The sequence below is a fragment of the Hemitrygon akajei genome, chromosome 9 (assembly GCF_048418815.1).
Source record: "Hemitrygon akajei chromosome 9, sHemAka1.3, whole genome shotgun sequence".
Taxonomy (NCBI): domain Eukaryota; kingdom Metazoa; phylum Chordata; class Chondrichthyes; order Myliobatiformes; family Dasyatidae; genus Hemitrygon; species Hemitrygon akajei.
Window position 1 is genome coordinate 176,148,498 of NC_133132.1, and position 24,706 is coordinate 176,173,203.

General features: G+C 43.3%; 1 long non-coding RNA gene across 2 annotated transcripts in view; it reads right to left on the reverse strand.

Annotated features, from left to right (window-relative positions):
• Positions 1-3,784: 3,784 nt before the first annotated feature.
• LOC140733769 (uncharacterized) overlaps positions 3,785-24,706 on the reverse strand; it is a 62,821-nt gene continuing 41,899 nt past the window's right edge. The window contains exons 2-5 of one of the 2 annotated variants that reach the window (XR_012100349.1): positions 24,347-24,478; positions 15,701-15,826; positions 5,212-5,377; positions 3,785-3,910 (exon numbers count right to left, since the gene is read on the reverse strand). This is a non-coding gene — a long non-coding RNA (uncharacterized lncRNA). The remainder of the gene's footprint in view (positions 3,911-5,211; positions 5,378-15,700; positions 15,827-24,346; positions 24,479-24,706) is intronic. The other variant, XR_012100348.1, reaches the window with a different exon arrangement.

The window sequence follows — 24,706 nt, forward strand, 5'->3', positions numbered from 1 at the left end:
AGGTCCTTCTGCAGCTGTACAGGGCCCTGGTGAGACCCCACCTGGAGTATTGTGTGCAGTTTTGGTCTCCAAATTTGAGGAAGGACATTCTTGCTATTGAGGGAGTGCAGCGTAGGTTCACAAGGTTAATTCCCAGAATGGCGGGACGGTCATATGTTGAAAGATTGGAGTGACTGGGCTTGTATACACTGGAATTTAGAAGGATGAGAGGGGATCTGATTGAAACATATAAGATTATTAAGGGATTGGACACACTGGAGGCAGGAAGCATGTTCCCGCTGATGGGTGAGTCCAGAACTAGAGGCCACAGTTTAAGAATAAGGGGTAGGCCATTTAGAACAGAGATGCAGAAAAACTTTTTCACCCAGAGAGTGGTGGATATGTGGAATGCTCCGCCCCAGAAGGCAGTGGAGGCCAAGTCTCTGTATGCATTCAAGAGAGAGTTAGATAGAGCTCTTATAGATAGTGGGGTCAAGGGATATGGGGAGAGGGCAGGAACGGGGTACTGATTGTGTATGATCAGCCATGATCACAGTGAATGGCGGTGCTGGCTAGAAGGGCTGAATGGCCTACTCCTGCACCTACTGTCTATTGTCTATTAACTGTTCATTCCCTTCATAGATGCTGTCTAACCTGCTGAGCTCCTCCAGCATTGTGTGTGTTGCTCTGGAGTTACAGCATCTGCAGACTCTCTTTTGTCCAGGACTGTGTAATAATAAGTTTACAGATGTGATTTCCATGATAAATATGAACTAGAAAACTGCAATGAAAATCTTTGAAACTAAACACAACACGTACATGGAGCTTGGAAAAATAGAGGCTATGGATAACCCTAGGTAATTTCTAAGGTAAGGACATGTTCGGCACAGCTCTGGGCTGAAGGGCCTGTATTGTGCTGTAGGTTTTCTATGTTTCTATGTAAAATAAACAAAATAAATGGATCAATGGATGAGGTGGATACTGTGTTATTCATACTTTGAGTTAGTGCTGACGTGGTCTTCTATAGGAACCCTTTTAAAGCGTTCATTGGATCCTGCCCAATGGTTGGCATATCAACCAGCGTATACCAAAAGATGCAGCATATTTGCGCTTAAAATTTTTATGAAGTCCCTCTAGCCCTGAATTTCCATAAACATTTTCCCGTCCTTGGTCTTCTTCAATGATGATGCAGCAAGAAGGCAGCATCCATCATTGGGGAACCTCACCAAAAGGGCATGCCCTCTTCTCATTGTTATCATCAGGGAGGAAGTAGAGGAGCCTGAAGACACACACTCAATATTTTAGGAACAGCTTCTTCCCCTCCACCATCAGATTTCTGAATGGACAATAAACCCAGCAGCATGATAACTCACTCTTTAGATCTCATTTTGCACTATTTATTTGTTTATTTATTCTTAGTTTAACATAGTAATTTTTATGTATTGCACTGTACTGCTGCTGCAAAACAACAAATTTCACGACGTATGTCAGTGATAATAAACCTTATTCCAATTTTGATTCTGAATTTAATTCTGATTCCAATTCTGATTCTGATACTGAACCAAATAGGAAACAGTGACTATTATCACCGTTGTAAGTGACTCGTCCAGTCTCCTGCTGAGATCCACCTGGAGATCTCAGTAGTCCCCTCAGAAATTTGAGATGTATGTCAGTCTAACAAGAGATGTGGAAAATTGAAGTATACAGTAAATTAAAATGAAACTACTTAATTGTTTTCAAAGAAGAAGTATTAGAAATCATAAACTAGTTGGTGAGAAATTAAAGATACTGATAATATGTAAATCTGTTAAAATGCCTCAAATTTGCCACACAAGTTGTTAAGAAGGCATATGGTGTGTCGTCTTACTTAGTCAGGGAACTGAGTGTGAGGTAATGTTGCAGCTCTATAAAACCCTGGTTAGACCACACTTGGAATATTGTGTTCAGTTCTGGTCACCTCAGAAGCTTTAGAAAGGGTGCAGAGGAAATTTACTAGGGTGCTGTCTGGACTAGAGCGTATATCTTATTTAGGTAGAGGGAGCTAGGGCTTTCCTCTTTGGCGATGATGAGAGATGACTTGAAAGAAGTATATAAAATGATAAGAGGCATGGATAGAGTGGACAGCCAGAGACTTTGCCTCAGGCCAGCAACTGCTAATATGAGAAGGCATGATTTTAAGATGATTAGATACATGTTTAGGGGAGATGGTAGATGTAAGTTATTTACACAAAGAGTTGTGGGTGTGTGGAACACCCTGCCAATGGTGGTGGTAGAAGTAGGTACATTAGGAGCATTTAAGGAACCTTTAGATAGGCAAATGGATGATGGAAAACTGGAGGGTTATGTATGAAGGAAGGTTAGATTGATCTTAAACACAAGAGGCTATTCAAATGCTGGAAATCCATAGTAATGCTGGAGGAACTCAGCAGGTCAGGCACCATCAATGGAGAGGAACAAAGAGCTGACATTTCAGACCAATTGCCTCAAGATTCAGGGGAGAAGATTTAGGATGGAGATGAGGAGAAATTGTTTTTCCCAGAGAGTGGTGAATCTGTGGAATTCTCTGTCCAGGGAAGCAGTTGAGGCTTCCTCTCTAAATATATTTAAGAAACAGTTAGATAGGTTTTTATATAGTAAGGGAATTAAGGGTTATAGGGAAAAGGCAGGTAGAAGGAGCTGAGTTTACAAACAGATCAGCCATGATCTTATTGAATGGCAGGGCAGGCTTGATGGGCTGGAAGGCCTACTCCTGCTCCTATTTCTTATGTTGTTATGTTCAATTCGCTTCAGTAGGACTGGAAAAGAAGGTACCAGAATAAGATGGGGGAGGGGAAGGAGTAAAAGATAGAAGGTGACAGGTGAGCCATATCTAAGATGATCTTAGAGTAGATAAGAAGGTTGGCCAATGGGCCTGTACTTGCTCTAATGTTCTATGTTTTGTGAAATGTTCAGTAAATTTGGACTCAGTATTGCCTGGAACAGTGGAATTTTAACTTCCTATCCAAGTAGTGATACATTTTCATGCAGTTCGGTTCTATCCTACAGATGACAGCATCAGCCAAAGTAAGCTTCTTTTATCATTACAGGAAATAGTTATCAGGAAATAGCAACAGAAATGATGTGTCAGTAAATCAATAGGTACAGGACAAAGTATGAAATATAGTTTGTGAGATGCAATTATCAATATATATGGTATATTCAGCTTAATACATTCAAAAACTCAAGGACTTATTAGACCCCTGGGTTCCCTTAGCGACCTCCAGGGATCTTCAGAATCCAACTTGAAAATCTATGTTCTCCCTATTTGTAAAAACAAGACATATTACATTATAAATTGCGCAGAAGAACAGCACTTAGTACCAGAAAGTGCTGACTTGGGACTTGATCTAGTCGAATGCCTTGGGGGAGGAACAGAGGAAGGGGGAGTGAATTTTCCAGTCAGCTCACTCACACTGTGTCTTTTTGGGGTTTTCACTAATGTTATGGTGGGCAAGTAAGAAGATTAAAATTAAAATAATCACAATGCACATTAACTGAGAGATGAGCTAGACCCTCCCTTTTTAAGCTGTATAATTACTGATATCTCACAGAAGTGAACAATCTCCAGATTCAGACTCGGGTTTAATATCACTGACATTTGTCCTGAAATTAGTTAATATGTGACAGCAGAACATTGCAATGTAGTAATAAAAACTATAAATTACAATGAGAAATATATATATATATAGAGAGAGAGAGCATGAGAGAGAGAAAGAGTGAGAGAGAGAGAGAATTAAATTAAATAAGTGGTGCAAAAAGAGAGCCAACCATGTGACACAGAGCATTTGAAAATCATCTTTGTAATTTAATTGACACATAACTCTGTTGGTGCATTTCACAGTTTTGTTTCAATACTTAGTTTATTTTTATCTTCCATCTGTGTTCAGCATATCTGTAGAAAAATAGAGAACATACACTCAGTGGCTACTCTATTAAGTACACCTGTACACCAGCTCATTAATACAAATATCTAATCAGTCAATCATGTGGCAGCAAATCAATGCATAAAAGCATGTCATTATTTGGAGATACTGTGCAGAATGGGCCACATCGCCCTGCAATCACAAGATAATATACAATGACGGATTAACTTACTAACCAGAAGGGTTAGGAAGGTTTCTGATTTTGATCATGATTTTCATTCTTATTCTGTTCTTTTTTCTGTTTCTGTTCCTGTTTCTGGTTATAATTCTGTTTCTGTTTCTGTTTCTGTTTGATTGTGATTTTGATTTTAACTTTGTTTCTGTTTCTGATTCTGTTTCATATTCTGATTCTGATTCCAATTCTGATTCTGTTTTAAATTATATCCTAGTTTTGATTCTGTTGGTTTCTGATTCAATTCTGAATCTGATTCTGTTTATGTTTCTGGTTCTGGTACTGATTCTGCCTCTAAGTCTAACTCTGTTTCCATTTCTGATTCTGTTTCTGTTTCTGATCTTGTTTATTTCAGATTCTGATTCTCATTTTGGTTCTAATTCTGTTTCCATATAGCTTTCTAATTCTAATTCCACTTCTGTTTCTGTTTCTGATTTCAATTCCAATTCCAATTCTGATTTTGCTTCCAATTCTCTTTCTGCTTCTGATTCTGATTTTTAATTCTGTTCCTGAACCTGTTTCCAATTCTGATTATAATGCTAATTCTTATTCTGCTTCCGTTTCTGTTTTTGATTCTTATTCTGCTTCCGTTTCTGTTTTTGATTCTTATTCTGATTCCGATTCCAATTCTGATTTTATTTCCAATTCAATTCTGATTCTGATTCCAATTCTGTTTCTGATTCTGTTACTGATTCTAGCTCTAATTCTGATTCTGATTCCAACTCCTATTCTGATTCTGTTTCCATTTCTGATTCTGTTTCAGTTTCTGATTTTGTATATTTCAGATTCTGATTCTCATCTGGTTCTAATTCTGTTTCTGTTTCTCTTTCTAATTCTAATTCTAATTCTGTTTCTGTATCTGATTCTGATTCTAATATTGTTTCTGTTTCTGATTCTGTTTGGTTCTGATTCTGGTTCAAATTCTGTTTCTGTTTCATATTCTGATTCTGATTCCAAATCCATTTCCGATTCTGTATCACCTTCTGATTCTGTTTATGTTAGATCAAGCAGTTAGATCACTCATACCAACAATAAGAGAAAGACAGCTCAGATTCCTAGGACACATCATGCAGAAAGATGAACTAGAAAAACTCATACCCTCTGGAAAGATTGAGGGAAGCAAACCTACAGGAAGACCTCGGCTTGTGTACATCAAAACGCTAGCCAGGTGGCTACACATCGAGGAAATGGAAGTCATCCAAAGAACAAGGGATAGATCTGTATGGAAAACCATGGTCACCAATGTGCGCATCAGATATGGTACCTAGACAGACAGACAGTTTATGTTTTTGATCTTGTTTAATTCTGATTTTGATTCTTATTCTGGTTCTAATACTATTTCCATTTCTCTTTCTAAATCTAAGGTAAGTCTGGGTAAGCTCCTTTAATAACTCTAAAAACTTAGGAGTAGGTAATGGAGGCAGGAGTTAGGGCAGTTGAGTGCTCCGTTTGCAGTATGTGGGAAGTCAGGGCGAGCACAACTGTCCCTGATGACTACACCTGTAAAAGGTGCATCCAGCTGCAGCTCCTGACAAACCGTGTTAGGGAACTGGAGCTGGAGCTGGATGAACTTCGGATCATTCGGGAGGCAGAGGCAGAAATAGACAGGAGTTTCAGGGAGATAGTCACCCCTAGGAGTCAGGAGGCAGGTAGCTGGGTGACTGTCAGGAGAGGGAAGGGGAATAGACAGAAAGTGCAGAGCACCCCTGTGGCCATCCCCATCAACAATAAGTATACCGTTTTGGATACTGTTGGTGGGGACGACCTACCAGGGACAAGTTGCAGTAGTTGCGTCTCTGGCACCAAGACTGGACCCTCAGCTCCAAAGGGAAGCAGGGAACAGAGGAGAGCAGTAGTGATAGGGGATTCGATAGTTTGGGGGACAGATAAGAGGTTCTGTGGAAGAGATCGAGAATCCCGGACGGTCTGTTGCCTCCCTGGTGCCAGGGTCCGCGATATCTCTGATCGAGTTCTCCGTATTCTCAGGGGGGAGGGTGAGCAGCCAGATGTCATGGTCCATGTAGGAACCAATGACGTGGATAGGAAGAGTGAGGAGGTCCTGCAAAGAGAATTTAGGGAGGTAGGTGCAAAGTTGAAGGCCAGGATCTCCAGGGTTGCAATCTCAGGATTGCTACCCATGCCACGTGCTAGTGAGGCCAGAAATAGGAAGATAATGCAGCTAAATACGTGGCTAAGGAGTTGGTGCAGGAGGGAGGGCTTCATGTTTCTGGACAATTGGGCCTTGTTCCAGGGAAGGTGGGACCTGTTCCGACGGGATGGGTTGCACCTGAACTGGAGGGGGACTAATATCCTTGCGGGAAGGTTTGCTAGTGCTGCTCCGGGGCATTTAAACTAGATTTGTCGGGGGAGGGGAATCAGAGTATTAGAGCAGATGGTGAGGTGGAGGAGAATAAAGGTCATGCGAGAGCTGCAAGTATAGTGCATGGAGTAAAGCCAGATCTAACATATAAAGAGGCTTTGAGGAAAGAGAAGCAGAATAAAGGGTATAAAGGTAGTAAGGTAGAAGGGCTAAAGACCGAGTACTTCAATGCAAGAAGCATCAGGAACAAAGGGAATGAACTGAGAGCTTGGATACATACATGGAATTATGATGTAGTGGCCATTACGGAGACTTGGCTGATACCAGGGCAGGAATGGATTCTCAATATTCCTGGATTTCAGTGGCATTACTGGTCAGGGATACTATTACAGCTACAGAAAGGGTGGGTAATGTAGCAGGATCCTCTTTTGAGTCAGTATGGGTGGAAGTCAGGAACAGGAATGGAGTAGTTACTCTATTGGGGGTATTCTATAGGCTCCCTGGTAGCAGCAGAGATACCAAGGAGCAGATTGGGAGGCAGATTTTGGAAAGGTGCAAAAATAACAGAGTTGTTATCATGGGTGACTTTAATTTCCCTAATATTGATTGGCACCTGATTAGTTCCAAGGGTTTAGATGGGGCAGTTTGTCAAGTGCGTCCAGGACGGATTTCTGTCACAGTATGTTGACAGGCCGACTAGGGGGAATGCCATACTAGATCTAGTATTAGGTAACGAACCAGGTCAAGTCACAGATCTGTCAGTGGGTGAGCATGTGGGGGACAGTGATCACCGCTCCCTGACCTTTAGCATTATCATGGAGAAGGATAGAATCAGAGAGGACAGGAAAATTTTTAATTGGGGAAGGGCAAATTATGAGGCTATAAGGCTAGAACTTGCGGGTGTGAATTGGGATGATGTTTTTGCAGGGAAATATACTATGGATATGTGGTCGATGTTTAGGGATCTCTTGCAAGATGTTAGGGATAAATTTGTCCCGGTGAGGAAGATAAAGAATGGTAGGGTGAAGAAACCATGGGTGACAAGTGAAGTGGAAAATCTAGTCAGGTGGAAGAAGGCAGCATACATGAGGTTCAGAAAGCAAGGATCAGATGGGTCTATTGAGGAATATAGGGTAGCAAGAAAGGAGCTTAAGATGAACTGAGGAGAGCAAGAAGGGGGCATGAGAAGGCCTTGGTGAGTAGGGTAAAGGAAAACCCCAAGGCATTCTTCAATTATGTGAAGGACAAAAGGTTGACAGGAGTGAAGGTAGGACCGATTAGAGATAAAAGTGGGAAGATGTGCCTGGAGGCTGTGGAAGTGAGCGAGGTCCTCAATGAATACTTCTCTTTGGTATTCAGCAATGAGAGGGAACTTGATGACGGTGTGGACAATATAAGTCAGGTTGATGTTCTGGAGCATGTTGATATTAAGGCAGAAGAGGTGTTGGATTAGTTAAAATACATTAGGATGGATAAGTCCCAAGGGCCTGACGGAATACTCCACAGGCTGCTCCACGAGGCGAGGGAAGAAATTGCTGAGCCTCTGGCTAGGATCTTTATGTCCTCGTTGTCCACGGGAATGGTTACGGAGGATTGGAGGGAGGCGAATGTTGTTCCCTTGTTCAAAAAAGGTAGTAGGGATAGTCCGGGTAATTATAGACCAGTGAGCCTTACGTCTGTGGTTGGAAAACTTTTGGAAAATATTCTAAGAGATAGAATCTATGGGCATTTAGAGAATCATGGTCTGATCAGGGACAGTCAGCATGGCTTTGTGAAGAGCAGATCATGTCTAACAAGCCTGATAGAGTTCTTTGAGGAGGGGATCAGGCATATAGATGAGGGTAGCGCATTGGATGTGACCTACATGGATTTTAGTAAGGCATTTGACAAGGTACCACATGGTAGGCTTATTCAGAAAATCAGAAGGCATGGGATCCAGGGAGGTTCGGACAGGTGGATTCAGAATTGGCTTGCCTGCAGAAAGCAGAGGGTCGTCGCGGAGGGAGTACATTCGGATTGGAGGATTGTGACTAGTGGTGTCCCACAAGGATCGGTTCTGGGACCTCTACTTTTCGTGATTTTTATTAACGACCTGGATGTGGGGGTAGAAGGGTGGGTTGGCAAGTTTGCAGATGACACAAAGGTTGGTGCTGTTGTAGATAGTGTAGAGGATTGCCAAAAATTGCAGAGACATTGATAGGATGCAGAAGTGGGCTGAGAAGTGGCAGATGGAGTTCAACTCAGAGAAGTGTGAGGTGGTACACTTTGGAAGGACAAACTCCAAGGCAGAGTACAAAGTAAATGGCAGGATACTTGGTAGTGTGGAGGAGCACAGGGATCTGGGGGTACATGTCCACAGATCCATGAAAGTTGCCTCACAGGTAGATAGGGTGGTTAAGAAAGCTTATGGAGTGTTAGCTTTCATAAGTTGAGGAATAGAGTTTAAGAGTCGCGGGGTAACGATGCTGCTCTATAAAACTTTGGTTAGGCCACACTTGGAATACTGTGTCCAGTAGTACTGTGTCCAGTTCTGGTCGCCTCACTATAGGAAGGATGTGGAAGCATTGGAAAGGGTACTGAGGAGATTTACCAGGATGCTGCCTGGTTTAGAGAGTGTGCTTTATGATCAGAGATTAAGGGAGCTAGGGCTTTACTCTTTGGAGAGGAGGAGGATGAGAGGAGACATGATAGAGGTGTACAAGATATTAAGAGGAATAGACAGAGTGGACAGCCAGCGCCTCTTCCCCAGGGCACCACTGCTCAGTTCAAGAGGACATGGCTTTAAGGTAAGGGGAGGGAAGTTCAAGGGGGATATTAGAGGAAGGTTTTTCACTCAGAGAGTGGTTGATGCGTGGAATGCACTGCCTGAGTCAGTGGTGGAGGCAGATACACTAGTGAAATTTAAGAGACTACTAGACAGGTAAATGGAGGAATTTAAGGTGGAGGGTTATATGGCAGGCAGGGTTTAAGGGTTGGCACTACATTGTGAGCAGAAGGGCCTGTACTGTGCTGTATTGTTCTATGTTCTATTTTCTAACTCTAATTCTCTTTCTGCTTCTGATTCTAACTTTTAATTCTGTTTTTGTACTGTTTCCAATTCTGAATATGATGCTAATTCTAATTCTGTTTTTGTTTCTGACTCTTATTCTGATTCTGATTCCAATTTCAATTCTGACTTTGTTTCCGATTCAATTCAGATTCCAATTCTGTATCTGATTCTGGTTCTAATTCTGATTCTGATTCAGATTCAGACTCCTGATCTGATCTTGTTTCCATTTCTGATTCTGATTCTATTTCTAACTCTGTTTTTGTTTCTGATTCTTATTCAGATTCTGTTTCTGATTCCAATTCATATTTTGCTTCTATATCCATTTCATATTCTTATTTAATTTTTCATTCTGGTTCAAGTTCTGTTTCTCTTTCTGATTCTAATTCTTTTTCTGATTCTGTTTATTTCTGATTCTGGTTCTAATTCTGTTTCTGATCCTGATTCTGATTCTGTTTTAAGTCTGTTTCCACTTCTGTTTATAATTCTAATTCTGATTGTTTCTGGCACTAATTCCAACCTCAATTCCAATTCTGATTCCATTTCTGGTTCTGGTTCTAATTCTGTTTCTGTTTCTGAATCTGATTTTTTATTTTGTTTCCAATTCTGATTCTATTTCTGTTTTTGATTCTGTTACTTACTTTTATTCTGATTCTTGTTCTACTTCTGATTTAGATTCTGATTCTGACTCCTGTTCTGATTGTTTCCATCTGATTCTGATTTGATATCTGATTCTGATTCTGATTCTGATCTTGTTCTAATTCTGTTTTTATTTCTGACTCCAGTTGTTTCTGATTCTGATTCAGATACTTGTCCTAATTCCATTTCATTTCTGTTTCTAATTAAAATTCTGATTCTTATTTTAATTCTGAATCGGTTTCTTTTTCTGATTCTGATTCTGGTTCTAATTCTGTTTCTGCTTCTGGCTCGGTTTCTGATTCTGATTCTGTTCCCAATTATGATTCTAATTCTTAATCTGTTTCTGTTTTTGATTCTGGTTCTAATTCTATTTCTGATTCTGATTCTGATATTGTTTCTGATTCTAGAATCTGATTCTGATTCTAATTCTGCTTCTGTTTCTGATTCCAATTGTGATTCTAATTATCGTTTCTGGTTCTGTTTCTGATCCTGTTTCTGATTCTGATTCTGACTCTGATTCTTTATAACTCCAATTACAACCTGAAATCCTTACACTTCACAGACATTCATGAAGCAGAGAGAGAAAACCCTGAAGAATGAACAACAGAAAAGGTTAGAACCACAGTGCCCCCACACAAAAGCAGTAGTGAAAGCCTCAACCAATTAAGGGTTGAGCCACCACCAATGCAAGCAATAACGCCACTCCAGAGACCATGATCTAGCATCCATCTAAACAACTGTCCATCCCAACAGATTAGCATCTCAACAGAATCTGTCTCTCATTTGCAAGGAATAGGTAGAGAGAGAGATTGCTCCTGCCACAGTGAGAGGAGAGGTCAACAGCTCATATTTTTTATGCAACAGTCCACAGCATCACTTATTCCAGTTCCCCTGACTTGAGAACCAGATTTTCAGTCACCATCACAAGAAAGGGAGTAAGAGTTTGCTCGTGTATAGAAGTGTCTGACAGCTGTACCCTCTGTCTTGATGTTTCAATCTCCCATGACACTTCAGTCGATGAGGAAAGGGGTCACACCCTGAATGCCACCCTGCCCCTGCAGATCCTAAAATGCAGGTCACTCGGTGAGTTCTGAGAAAAAGAACGCCACTGCCCGTGAAGAACGCAGTTTGTGCTCAGCTCCAGATTACAGACTCCAACATGATCCCAGCCACCTTGAAAAGGAAAAAGAGAGACATGAAAACAGGAAATTTAACTTTCATGGGTGATCTAGAGGAAGTTGCCCAGGTCCACAAAGATCTCTGACTTCTGATTCCGTTTCTGATTCTGATTCTGTTTCTGTTTCTGATTCTAGTTCTGATCCTGCTTCTGAGTAAAAAACGCAGAATATAAAACAACAAACCACAAAATAGCCAACCAGTCCAGGCATATTCAGTTCAGCTCAATCAAGATCTGTGTCATTTATTAACTTGAGGCTGCAGTGTCAATCAAAAATCACACAAAATAGCAACAGAATGGGAGTGACCTGAAAGCAAGAACACATCCTAAAGTGAACAACAAAGTCCAATCCACAAACCTTATCGGTTAACCCTTGCCCAAGACCCAAGTCTCTGGCACCAACCCCCAGCAGCATTGAACGAGAGGGAGAGAGAGACTGCTCGAGCACAGGAAGCTGACTCTGGAGGGAGAGAGGGACCATCACATGCGGGCACCTTCTTCGGGCAGCAGCCAGTAAGAGGCTTGTAAAGAGTATTGAATGCACACCTGCCTTCCGCTCTGGGCTCGATTATTTCAATCTTCCTTGACACTTTCTTCAGCGAAATCAGCAAGAAATGCAGTCAAACATAGGTTCGCACTCCATCTCCAGGCATGGCCTCGAGACTGCACACTTTCCTCACAATCTCACCATAAGGACATAAGACACAGGAGCAGAATTAGACCATTCAGCTCATCTACTAGCCACTTCATCGTGGCAGACCCCGTTCATCCTCATACACCTGCCTTCTCACCATATCCCTTGATGCCCTGAACAATCAGGAATTTATCAACTTCCACTTTAAATTTCCCCACATACTTGGCCTCCACTGCAGTCTGTGGCAGAGCATTGCACAGATTCACCACACTTTGGCTAGAAAAATTCTTCACTTCTGCTCTAAAAGGTCACCCCTCAATTTAAAGGTTGTGCCCTCTGCTACTGGATATCCCCACCAGAGGAAACATCCTTTCCACATTCACCTTATCTAGTTCTTTCTACATTTGGTAGGTTTCAATGAGATCCCCACATAGTCTTCTAATTTCCAGTTAATACAGGCCCCAAGCTGCCAAATGCTCCTCATATGTTAACCTCTTCATTCCTGGAAGCATCCTTGTGAACCTCCTCTGCACTCTTTCCAATGACAACACATCCTTTCTGAGATAAGAGGCCCAAAATACAAGGCTCACAAGGATGATTCTGGGCATTAAAGGGTTAAAATACAAGGAATATTTGATGACTCTGTGTCTGTACTCACTGGAATGTAGAAGGATGACAGAGTATCTCATTGAAACCTTTTGAATGTTGAAAGGCCTAGACAAAGTAGATGTGGAAAGGATGTTTTCCATGTTGGGGGAGTCTAGGACAATGGGGCACAGCCTCAGGATAGACGGGAGCCCATTTAAAATAGAGATGTGGAGAAACTTCTTTAGCCATCTGGTGGTGAATTTGTGGAATTTGTTACCACATACAGCTGTGGAGGCCAGGTTGTTGGGTATATTTAAGGCAGAGATTGACAGGTTCTTGATTGGACATGGCAATAAAGGTTACGGGGAGCAGGTCAGGGAATGGGAATAAGGAGGGGGAGAAAAGGATCAGCCATGATTGAATGGCAGAGTAGACTCACTGGGCCAAATGCCCTAGTTCTGCTCCTAAATCTCACAGTCTTATTGTCCAAAACTCTTAACAATATTCCAAATGCAGCCTTACTAGCATCATAAAAAAACTTCAGCATTATCTCCTTGTTTTTTATGTTCTAGTCCCCCTGAAATAAATTCCAACATTATCACAGATTCAACCAGCTGGCATCCGAATGCAGTACATACAGAAATCGGGAGTCAGCAAAAGCCAGCACAGGGGCTTTCATCAACAGCTCCTTCAGCAACTAAAAGGCCACTTCACATTTTGCATCCCACCTCGCTCCAAAAGACTCCAAAGGGCTAAGATATTCTTTACCATCCTCTCCTTTCATCTCCCCTTTCTTCCCTAAGGAGGGTACCCACATAGAAGCTGATTTAAAGTATGACTCACTTCAGGGTAGTCCTTCACAAAACTCTGATGGTATCCACAGAATCCAAGGCATGAGTGTAGGGCGGTCACGGTATGGGGCCTTGGCCATGTGATCACTGCTTCTACCTTAGACGGATTTGTAGCTACTCTTTTTATGAGACTATGTGCCCAACATAGTTGACAAATGTCTTGCAGAACTGACACTTGTCCAGAGAAAGTTTCAAACCTTCAGTTTTCAGGCAGCCCAGCATCTTCAGTAGCCTCGCTTCAAGTTCCTCCAAAGTGGACCCAAACACTCTGAGATCACCCACGTACGCCAATACCTCAAGCAAGTATCCCCTCTGTTTTCTTCATAACACGCTGGAAAGTTGCAGGGGCTCCCAATATGCCCTGGGGCATCCTTTCAAACTGGAAGAATCCCAATAGACATATAAAATACCGTTTTCTCTTTGTCAGCTTCACTCGAGGATATCTGATAATATTTGCTCCTCAAGTCCAGCACACTAAACCACACGCACCACTCAGGCAGGCCAACATGTCCTCAATTCTCAGGACCGTATACTGATTGGGGACTGTACGCCTGTTCAGAATCCAATAGAGCCCACACACATCCATACCTACCCATTCTTCTTCCTGACCACTAGCATTGGAGATGCACGGGGGCCTCTGAACTCAATGATGATTCCAACTTCCTTCAGCTTCCACAGATGCTGCCGAACATCTTCCACCTCTGCAGGCACCAGTCACCGGGACCTTTCTCTGAATGAGTGTCCTCTGACACTTGAATGGTGTGGCAAGTGTTCTTGGAACAACCCACATCAAACTCATCAGTAGAAAACATATCTTCCCGCATCAAAATCTTCTCTATTAACATCCTCTTCCAACCTCCAGGAACCAGGCTGTCCCCAAATTTGAATGGCTCAGTGGCCAACTTTCCCTTTTTCGGTGAGAGTTTCTCCCCAGCTTGTCTCTCAGGAATACTAGACATTACCATCACTGGAGAGAGGTGCACCATTAGCATCCTCCCTTTCCAATCACTTTCATTCTGTTCACCTGTATAATCAAGGGCCTCACCAGTACCCTAGCAGGTAAGCATGGTCTTCCAGAGCATCCACCAAGAGGACCTCAGCCTCAGGCATTGCAGGAAATTTGGGGTTTCCCATCACTCCAGCTAACATCTGCCGGACGATGCTGAGGATGTTCTACGAGGCTGCGGTGGCCAGTGCTATCATGTTTGCTGTTTTGTGCTGAGGCAGCAGGGTGAGGGTAACAGACACCAACAGAATCAACAAACTCATTCATAAGGCCAGTGATGTTGTGGGGGTGGAACTGGACTCTCTGACGGTGGTGTCTGAAAAAAGGATGCTGTCCAAGTTGCATGCCATCTGAGTACAGAGAAGTACAGAGAAGATTTACTAGAATGTTACCTGGGTTTCAGCACCTAAGTTACAGGGAAAGGTTGAACAAGTTAGGTCTTTATTCTTTGGAGCGTAGAAGGTTGAGGGGGGACTTGATAGAGGTGTTTAAAATTATGAGGGGGATAGATAGAGTTGACATGGATAGGCTTTTTCCATTGAGAGTAGGGGAGATTCAAACAAGAGGACATGAGTTGAGAGTTAGGGGGCAAAAGTTTAAGGGTAACACAAGGGGGAATTTCTTTACTCAGCGAGTGGGAGCTGTGTGGAATGAGCTTCCAGTAGAAGTGGTAGAGACAGGTTCGGTATTGTCATCTAAAGTAAAATTGGATAGGTGTATGGACAGGAAAGGAATGGAGGGTTATGGGCTGAGTGCGGGCCAGTGAGACTAGGTGAGAGTAAGCGTTCGGCACGGACTAGAAGGGCCAAGATGGCCTGTTCCTGTGCTGTAATTTTTATAAGGTTATATGTGTGGGAGGTTCTGGAGTCTCCCAGCCTCCCGGACAGCCATATCTGCATCAGTTGAGTCGAGATGCAGCTCCTGAGGGACCGAGTTAGGAAAGTGGAGATGCAGCTCGATGACCTTTGCCTGGTCAGGGAGAGCAAGGAGGTGATAGAGAGGAGTTACAGGCAGGTGGTTACACCAGGGCCACAGGAGACAGACAAATGGGTCACAGTCAGGAGAGGAAAGGGGAAGAGTCAGGTACTAGAGAGTACCCCTGTGGCTGTACCCCTTGACAATAAGTACTCCTGTTTGAGTACTGTTGAGGGGGACAGCCTACCTGGGGGAAGCAACAGTGACAGTGCCTCTGGTACAGAGTCTGGCCCTGTGGCTCAGAAGGGTAGGGAAAGGAAGAGGAAGGCATTAGTGATAGGGGATTCTATAGTCAGGGGGTCAGACAGGCGATTCTGCGGACACAGGAAAGAAACTCGGATGGTAGCTTACCTCCCAGGTGCCAGGGTCCGGGATATTTTAGATCACATCCAAGATATCCTGTGGTGGGAGGGAGTACAGCCAGAGGTTGTAGTACATATTGGTCCCAATGACATATGTAGGAAAAGGGAAGAGGTCCTGAAAGAAGACTACAGGGAGTTAGGAAGGAAGTTGAGAAGCAGGACCTCAAAGGTAGTAATCTCGGGATTACTGCCTGTGCCACGTGACAGTGAGAATAGGAATAGGGTGAGGGGGAGGATAAATGCGTGGTTGAGGAATTGGAGCAGGGGGCAGGAATTCAGATTTAGAACCATAGAACATTACAGAACAGAAACAGGCCCTTCAGTCCTTCTTGGCTGTGCCAAACTATTTTCTGCCTCATCCCACTGACCTGCACCTGGACCATATCCCTCCATACATCTCTCATCCATGTACCCGTACCAGTTTTTCTTAAATGTTAAAAGTGAGCCCGCATTTACCACTTCATCTGGCAGCTCTGTGTGAAGAAGCCCCCCCCCCCCATGTTCCCTTTAAATTTTTCCCCCTTCACCCTTAACCCATGTCCTCTGTTTTTTTTCTCCCCTAGCCTCAGTGGAAAAGGCCTGCTTGCATTGACTCTATCTATAACCATCATAATCTTATACACCTCTGTCAAACCACCCCTCATTCTTCTATGCTTCAGGAAATAAAGTCCTAACCTATTCAACCTTTCTCTGTAACTCAGTTTCTCAAGTCCCAGCAACATCCTAGTAAACCTTCTCTGCACTCTTTCAAACTTATTAACAACTTCCTGTAATTAGGTGACCAACTCTGCTCACAATATTCTACATTCAGCCTCACCAATGTCTTATACAACTTCACCATAACATTCCAACTCTTATACTCAATACTTTGATTTATAAACGCCAATGTACCAAAAGCTCTCTTTACGACTCTATCTACTTGTGACATCACTTTTAGGGAATTATGTATCTGTACTCCCAGATCCCTCTGTTCTACTGCACTCTTCAGTGTCCTACCATTTACCTTGTACATTCTACCTTGGTTTATCCTTCCAAAGTGCAATACCTCACACTTGTCTGCATTAAACTCCATCTGCCATTTTTCAGTCCATTCCTCCAACTGGTCCAAATCCCTCTGCAAGCTTTGAAAACCTTCCTCATTGTCCACTACACCTCCAATCTTTGTATCATCATCAAATTTGCTGATCCAATTTACCACATCATCATCCAGATCATTGATATAGATGACAAATAACAATGGACCCAGCACTGATCCCTGTGGCACACCACTAGTCACAGGCCTCCACTCAGAGTAGCAATCCTCCACTACCACTCTCTGGCTTCTTCCATTGAGCCAATGTCTAATCCAATTTACTACCTCTCCATGTATACCTAGCCACTGAATCTTCCTAACTAACCTCCCATGCGGGACCTTGTCAAAGGCCTTACTGAAGTTCATATAGACAACATCCACTGCCTTCCCTTCATTCACTTTCCTGGTAACCTCCTCACTCTCATAGATTTGTTAAACATGATCTACCACACACAAAGCCGTGTTGACTCTCCCTAATAAGTCCCTGTCTATCTAAATACTTGTAGATCCTATCTCTTAGTACTCCTTCCAATAATTTACCGTCTACCGACGTCAAATGTACCGGCCTATAATTTCCAGGATTACCTTTAGAGCCTTTTTTAAACAACGGAACAACATGAGCTATCCTCATATCCTCTGGCACCTCACCTGTGGATACCAACATTTTAAATATATCTGCCAGGGCCCATGCAATTTCAACACTAGTCTCCCTCAAGGTCTGAGGGAATACCATGTCAGGTCCTGGGGATTTATCTACTCTGATTTGCCTCAAGATAGCAAACACCACCTCCTCTTCAATCTGTATAGGCTCCATGACCTCACTACTTGTTTGCCTTATTTCCATTGACACCATGCCAGTTTCCTTAGTCAATACAGATGCAAAAAACCCATTTAAGTTCTCCCCCATTTCTTTTAGTTCCATACATTGCCGACCACTCTGATCTTCAAGAGGACCAATTTTATCCCTTACTATCCTTCTGCTTTTAATATACCTGGAGAAGCTCTTAAGATTATCCTTCACCTTGACTGCCAAAGCAACCTCATGTCTTCTTTTAGTCCTTCTGATTTGTTTCTTAAGTACTTTTTTGCACTTTTTGTACTCCTCAAGTACCTTATTTGCTCCCTGTTGCCTATACATGTTATATAATCTCTCTTTTCTTCTTTATCAGAGTTCCAATATCCCTCGAGAACCAAGGTTCCTTATTCTTATTCACTTTGCCTTTAATCCCGATAGGAACATACAAACTCTGCACTCTCAAAATTTCTCCTTTGAAGGCCTTCCACTTACCAATCACATCCTTGCCAGAGAACAACCTGTCCCAATCCATGATCTATCTTTATCCATGATCAAGTTGAAACTAATGGCGTTATGATCACTGGAACCAAAGTGTTCCCCTACACACACTTCCATCACCTGTCCTAACTAATTTCCTAATAGGAGATCTAATATTGCATCCTCTCTAGTTGGTACATCTATTTATTGATTTAGAAAACTTTCCTGGATGCATTTTACAAACTCTAACCCATCTAGACCTTTAACAGTATGGGAATCCCAATCAATATGGCGAAAATTAAAATCCCCTACTATCACAACTTTATGTGTCCTGCAGTTGTCTGCTATCTCTCTGCAGATTTGCTCCTCCTATTCTCACTGACTATTGGGTGGTCTATAATACAACCCTATTAATGTGGTCATACCTTTCCTGTTTCTCAGCTCCACCCATATGGCTTCGGTAGACAAACCCTCTAATCTGTCCTGCCTGAGCACTGCTGTAACATTTTCCCTGACTAGCACCTGACAATGCCACCCACCCCCCCCCCCCCACCCTTCATCCCTCTGCCTCTATCACGTCTGAACCATCGGAACCCTGGAACATTAAACTGCCAGTCCTGCCCCTCCTGTAGCCAAGTTTCACTAATGGCTACGATGTCATAATTCCATGTGTCAATCCACACCCTCAGCTCATCTGCCTTCCCCACAATACTCCTCACATTGAAATAGACACACCTCAGAAGATCATTACCACCACACACAAACCTTCTATTTGTGACTTTGCATGAACTTTCAACATAATTTATTTTCACCCCCGCTCCACTATCTGCTCTGTCACTCTGGTTCCTATCCCCCCGCAAATCTAGTTTAAACCCTCCCCAATAGCACCAACAAACCTCCCTGCAAGGATATTGGTCCCCCTGTAGTTCAGGTGTAACCCGTCTCTCTTGTACAGGTCCTACCTGCCCCAGAAGAGGTCCCAATGATCCTGAAATCTGAAACCCTGCCCCCACACCAGTTCCTCAGCCACGTGTTCATCCCCCAGAGCATCCTACTCTTACCCTCACTGGCACGTGACACAGGTAGCAATCCTGAGATTACCACCCTCGAGGTCCTGCTTTTTAACTTACTACCAAGTTCTCTATACTCACTCTTCAGGACCTCCTCACTCTTTCTTCCTACATCATTGGTACCGATGTGTACCATGACATCTGGCTGATCACCCTCCCACTTCAGAATGCTGTGCACGCAATCAGACACATCCCTGACCCTGGCACCCAGGAGGCAACAAAACATCTTGGAACCTCTGTCACGTCTACAAAATCTCCTGTCTGTACCTCTAACTATGGAGTCCCCTATCACTACCGCTCTCCTCTTCTTCCACCCTCCCTTCTGCACTGCAGAACCAGACTCAGTGCCAGAGATCCGGCTGCCGCAGCTTGTCCCAGGTCAATCATCCTCCACAAGAGTGTCCAAATCGGTATACTTGTTGTTGAGTGGAATGGCCACAGGGGAACCCTGCTCTGCCTGCCCTTTCCCCTTCCCTCGCCTGACGGTAACCCAATTTCCTGTGCCCTGCTCCTTTGGTGTAGCTACCTCCCTGAAACTACTATCTATAAACTCCTCATTCTCCCGAATGATCCAGCTCCTGCTCCAGTTCCCTAATGCGGTTTGTTAGGAGTTGCAGCTGGATGCACTTTTTGCAGGTGTCATTTTCAGGGACACCGGAGGTCAGCTGACTTCCCACATCCAACAAGAGGAGCATTCCAACATCCTGCCTGGCATTCTGTCTACTCTAAACAAACTGAAACTTACCGGGACCTACCCTCGTCTCTTCCTGTTCACGCTGAAGCCCGTTGAGCCAAAGCTAGTGTGGAGGGCTGTCAGAGGTTACAGCGGGACATTGATAGGATGCAAAACTGGGCTGAGAAGTGGCAGATGTTCAACCCAGATAAGTGTGAAGTGGTTCATTTTGGTAGGTCAAATATGATGACAGAATATAGTATTAATGGTAAGACTATTGGCAGTGTGGAGGATCAGAGAGATCTTGGGGTCCGAGTCCATACGACTCTCAGAGCAGCTGTGTAGGTTGACTCTGTGGTTAAGAAGGCATACGGTGTATTGGCCTTCCTCAATCACGGAATTGAATATAGGAGCCGCGAGGTAATGTTGCATTTATATAGAAGCCTGGTCAGACCCCACTTGGAGTACTGTGCTCAGTTCTCGTTGCCTCACTACAGGAAGGATGTGGAAGCCATAGAAAGGGTGCAGAGGAGATTTACATGGATGTTCCCTGGTTTGGGGAGCATGCCTTATGAGAATAGGTTGAGTGAACTCCGACTTTTCTCCTTGAAGCGAAGCGAGATGAGAGGTAACCTGATAGAGATGTATAAGATGATGAGAAACATTGATCGTGTGGATAGTCAGAGGTTTTTTCCCAGGGCTGAAATGGTTGCCACAAGATCCCTCATGAGGCACTCATCCAGAAAGTCATGAGTCATGGGATAAGTGGAACCTTGGCTGTTTGGATAAAAAATTGGCTTAAAGGAAGAAAGCAGAGGGTAGTTGTGGAAGGAAAGTATTCTGCCTGGAGATCGGTGACTAGTGGAGTGCCACAGGGATCTGTCCTGGGACCCCTGCTATTTGTGATTTTTATAAATGACCTGGATGTAGAGGCGGAAGGATGGGTGAGTAAGTTTGCGGATGACACGAAGATTGGAGGAGTTGTGGATGGAGCTGTAGGTTGTCGAAGGTCACAAGAGGATATAGACAGGCTGCAGAGTTGGGCAGAAAAATGGCAGATGGAGTTTAATCCAGACAAGTGTGAGATGTTGCATTTTGGAAGGACAAACCAGAAGACTGAGTACAGGATTAATGGTCAGTTACTTAAGAGTGTGGATGAACAAAGGGAGCTTGGGACGGCATTAGTTAACTGCTTCAGTTAATGACTTGAGCTCATCCTTCTTGGATACGGATTTCTTGACCATGAATAGAGTGTTCCTCATGAGTGTTGCTATGGTCATCAGATCCACTCCACCAGGGACAGTTACTTGTCACTTGATGTCTAAATTCACTCATAGAGAAATCAATTAATTCAGGACCTTCTTCCCTCAGAATCATACTGGTTTATCTCCATAGTTACTGTATTTAATTCATATTTTCATTTTTTTTTATTTTATAGATTCAGCACAGAACAGGACCTTCTGCCCAATGAGCTGTGTCGCCTAGTAAACCGATGATTTAACCCTAGCCTAATTACAGATAACTTACAATGACCAATTAACCTACTAACTGGTATGTGCAGAATCCTTACAGAGGACACCAACGTCCTGAGCAGTAATAGCATCATCACACTCACCACTATGCTACCGTGGCACCCTATGACTTCATTAACACCTGGGTGACACAGGAGCATGGTGATCAACAGCACCAGTGATTGGAAGGTTGGGGTTTAACTCCCACCCATAAGGAGTTTGTACATTCTCCCCATGACCACATGGGTTTGCTCCCACATTCCAAGGACATATGGGTTAGGCTTAGTTAGTCGTGAACATGCTATGTTGGTGATGGAAGTGTGGCAACACTTATGGGCTGTACCCAGCACATCCTCGGACAGTGTTGGTCATTGACGCAAACGGGACATTTTACTGTATAGAACCATAGAACACTACAGCACAGTACAGGCCCTTCAGCCCTCCATGTTGTGCCGACCCATGTAATCATTAAAAATGTATTAAACCCACACTACCCCATAACCCTCCATTTTTCTTTCATCCATGTGCCTGTCCAAGAGGCTCTTAAATACCCCTAATGTTTTAGCCTCCACCACCATCCCTGGCAAGTCATTCCAGGCACTCACAACCCTCTGTGTAAAAAACTTACCCCTGATGTCTCCTCTAAACTTCCCTCCCTTAATTTTCTACATATGCCCTTTGGTGTTTGCTATTGGTGCCCTGGGAAACAGGTACTGACTATCCACCCTATCTATGCCTCTCATAATCTTGTAGACCTCTATCAAGTCCCCTCTCATTCTTCTACGCTCCAAAGAGAAAAGTCCCAGCTCTGCTAACCTTGCTTCATATGGCTTGTTCTCCAAACCTTGTCAAATGCTTTGCTAAAGTCCATGTAGACCACATCCACTGCCCTACCCTCATCAATTTCTTTTGTTACCTCTTCAAAAAACTCAATCAGGTTCATGAGGCACGATCTTCCCTTCACGAAGCCATGTTGACTATCCATGAGTAGACTGTACTTCTCCAAATGCTGGTAGATCCTATCCTCAAGAATCCTTTCCAGTAGATTGCATACCACTGACTTAAGACTCACCGGTCTGTAGTTCCCAGGTTTCTCCCTATTACCTTTTTTAAACAAGGGAACTACATTTGCCATTCTCCAGTCCTCCGGCACATCCCCTGCAGCCAAAGAGGACTCAAAGATCATAGCTAATGCTCCTGCGATCTCTTCTCTCAATTCCAACAACAACCTGGGGTTTATGATATCCGACCCTGGGGATTTAACAATCTTAATGTTTTTAAGAAGATTCTGCACTTCTTCTTCCTTAATCTCCACATTGTCCAGCACACAGGCCCACTCTACTTCGACCTCATCCTGATCAAGATCCTTTTCACTTGTGAATACTGAAGCAAAGTATTCATTTAGGACCTCCCCAACCTCCTCTGCTTCCAGGCACATGTTGCCCTCTTTATCCTTTAGCGGTCCCACCTTCGTCGTAGTCATCCTCCTATTCTTCACATACGCATAGAACACCTTGGGGTTCTCCTTAATCCTACATGCCAAGGCCTTCTCATGCCCTCTTTGAGCTCTCCTAAGTCCTTTTTTTTAGCTCCTTCCTGGCTACCCTATATTTCTCATGAGCCCTTCCTACTTCCTGCTTCTTATATCTAACATATGCTTCCTTTTTCCTCTTGACGAGTTGTCTCACATGTTTCGTTAGCCATGGTTCCCTTTTCCTACCATTTTTTCCTTGCCTCAGTGTGACAAACCTATCCTGAACCCAGCTCAAGTGGTCCCTAAACATCTCCCACGTTACTTCTGTGCTTTCCCCTTTGAACATCTGTTTCCAATTTACTCTCGCTAGTTCCTGCCTCATCCCTTCAAAGTTAGCCCTTCCCCAGTTTCAATGTTTCAACAACCATGTGACAAATAAATCTAATCTTTAATTTGTAATTTTTTTTAACTCTTTCTTCAAGTTCGGAATGATCTAGCAACTCTACATTGATCATCCATCCAGAATTGCTATAGAAACATGATGGGCACAACACTGTGGGATGAGTGGCATGTCCCTGTGCTATACTATTCTATGTTCTACCATACTGTGCCTGCTGTTTAATGGCATTCATATGGAGTTCGGCCAGCCAGGCTAAGTGCCAATGAAGTAGTCACTGTCAATGATCCAAGAATATTGTTGAGTTGACGGTGTCTTACCATAACTCTGTCCTGTTATCTTGATGAGTTTACTGCACAGCAAAATGTCCATCTGAGAATAGAAAACTAGCTGTTGGTAGGTGGCCTGCTCAGCTTTGAATGGTATTCAATTACTTTCCCCAAGTAGTAAGGCTGATCAACACCTCCACCCACTAACTCACCCCTCCACACCCCCAAACACCACTGCTTAATCACTTCCTCACAGAGTCACCCTATATACAAACACTCCTGTGCTTAGTGTCACTAATCAGTGAGGACTGTGCTGGGCAGCCCAGAAGCGACACCATGCTTTCAATGCTAACACAGCATGCTGAAAACTCAGTCACTCTAACTCTAACTTGTACATCTTTGGAACAGGAGAGGAAACCAGGGACCTCATGGAAACTCATGCAGTCATGGGAAGGATGTAGAGATTCCTTACAAACAGCAATTGAACCCTGATTGGAGAACACTGAATTGTAAAGTGATGCTGTGCTACCATGTGGTGAGTACTTCATGACTTGAGCCTTCCAAATGGCAAAGCTTTGAAGTTTTCAGAGTTGGGTGAATAGAAAAGTGCACCTCAGTCTCTGACCTATTCTTTTGGGATTATCTGGAAAACTGATCAAACTGGAAAAGTCCATTATAATTTACTGTATGGTGTTTAATTGGTCATTGTAAGTTGTTCTGTGATCAGGCTAGGGGTACAAGTGTGATGCTGAGTGGGGCAGCTCATTGGGCCCAAGACCCTGTATCTCTAAATAATAATAACAATAAAAATAAAATTACTGTATTTCATTGACTCTGCAAAATACTGCGATCTTCAAAGATGCAATAAAGATGTGGGATTTTTCTCTTAATCATACCTGCTATGTCAATCCAAGCCTTCATAGAAAACCCTTCAAAATGTAGAGGGAAAACAAAAGAAAATCTGCAGATGCTGGGAATCCAAGCCACACACACAAAGCGCTGGAGGAACTCAGCAGGCCAGGCAGCATCTATGGGAAAGAGGAAATAGTCAATATTTCAGGTCAGGACTCTTAAAGTGTACAGGGACTTGAGAGTCCTCATGCAGGATTCCCTAAAGGTTAACTTGCAGTTTGAGTCAATGGTGAGGAAGGCAAATACAATGTTAGCATTCTTTTTGAGAGAACAAGAATATAGAAGCAAGGATGTAATATTGAGGCTTATAAAGCATTGGTCACACCATATTTAGAGTATCGTGA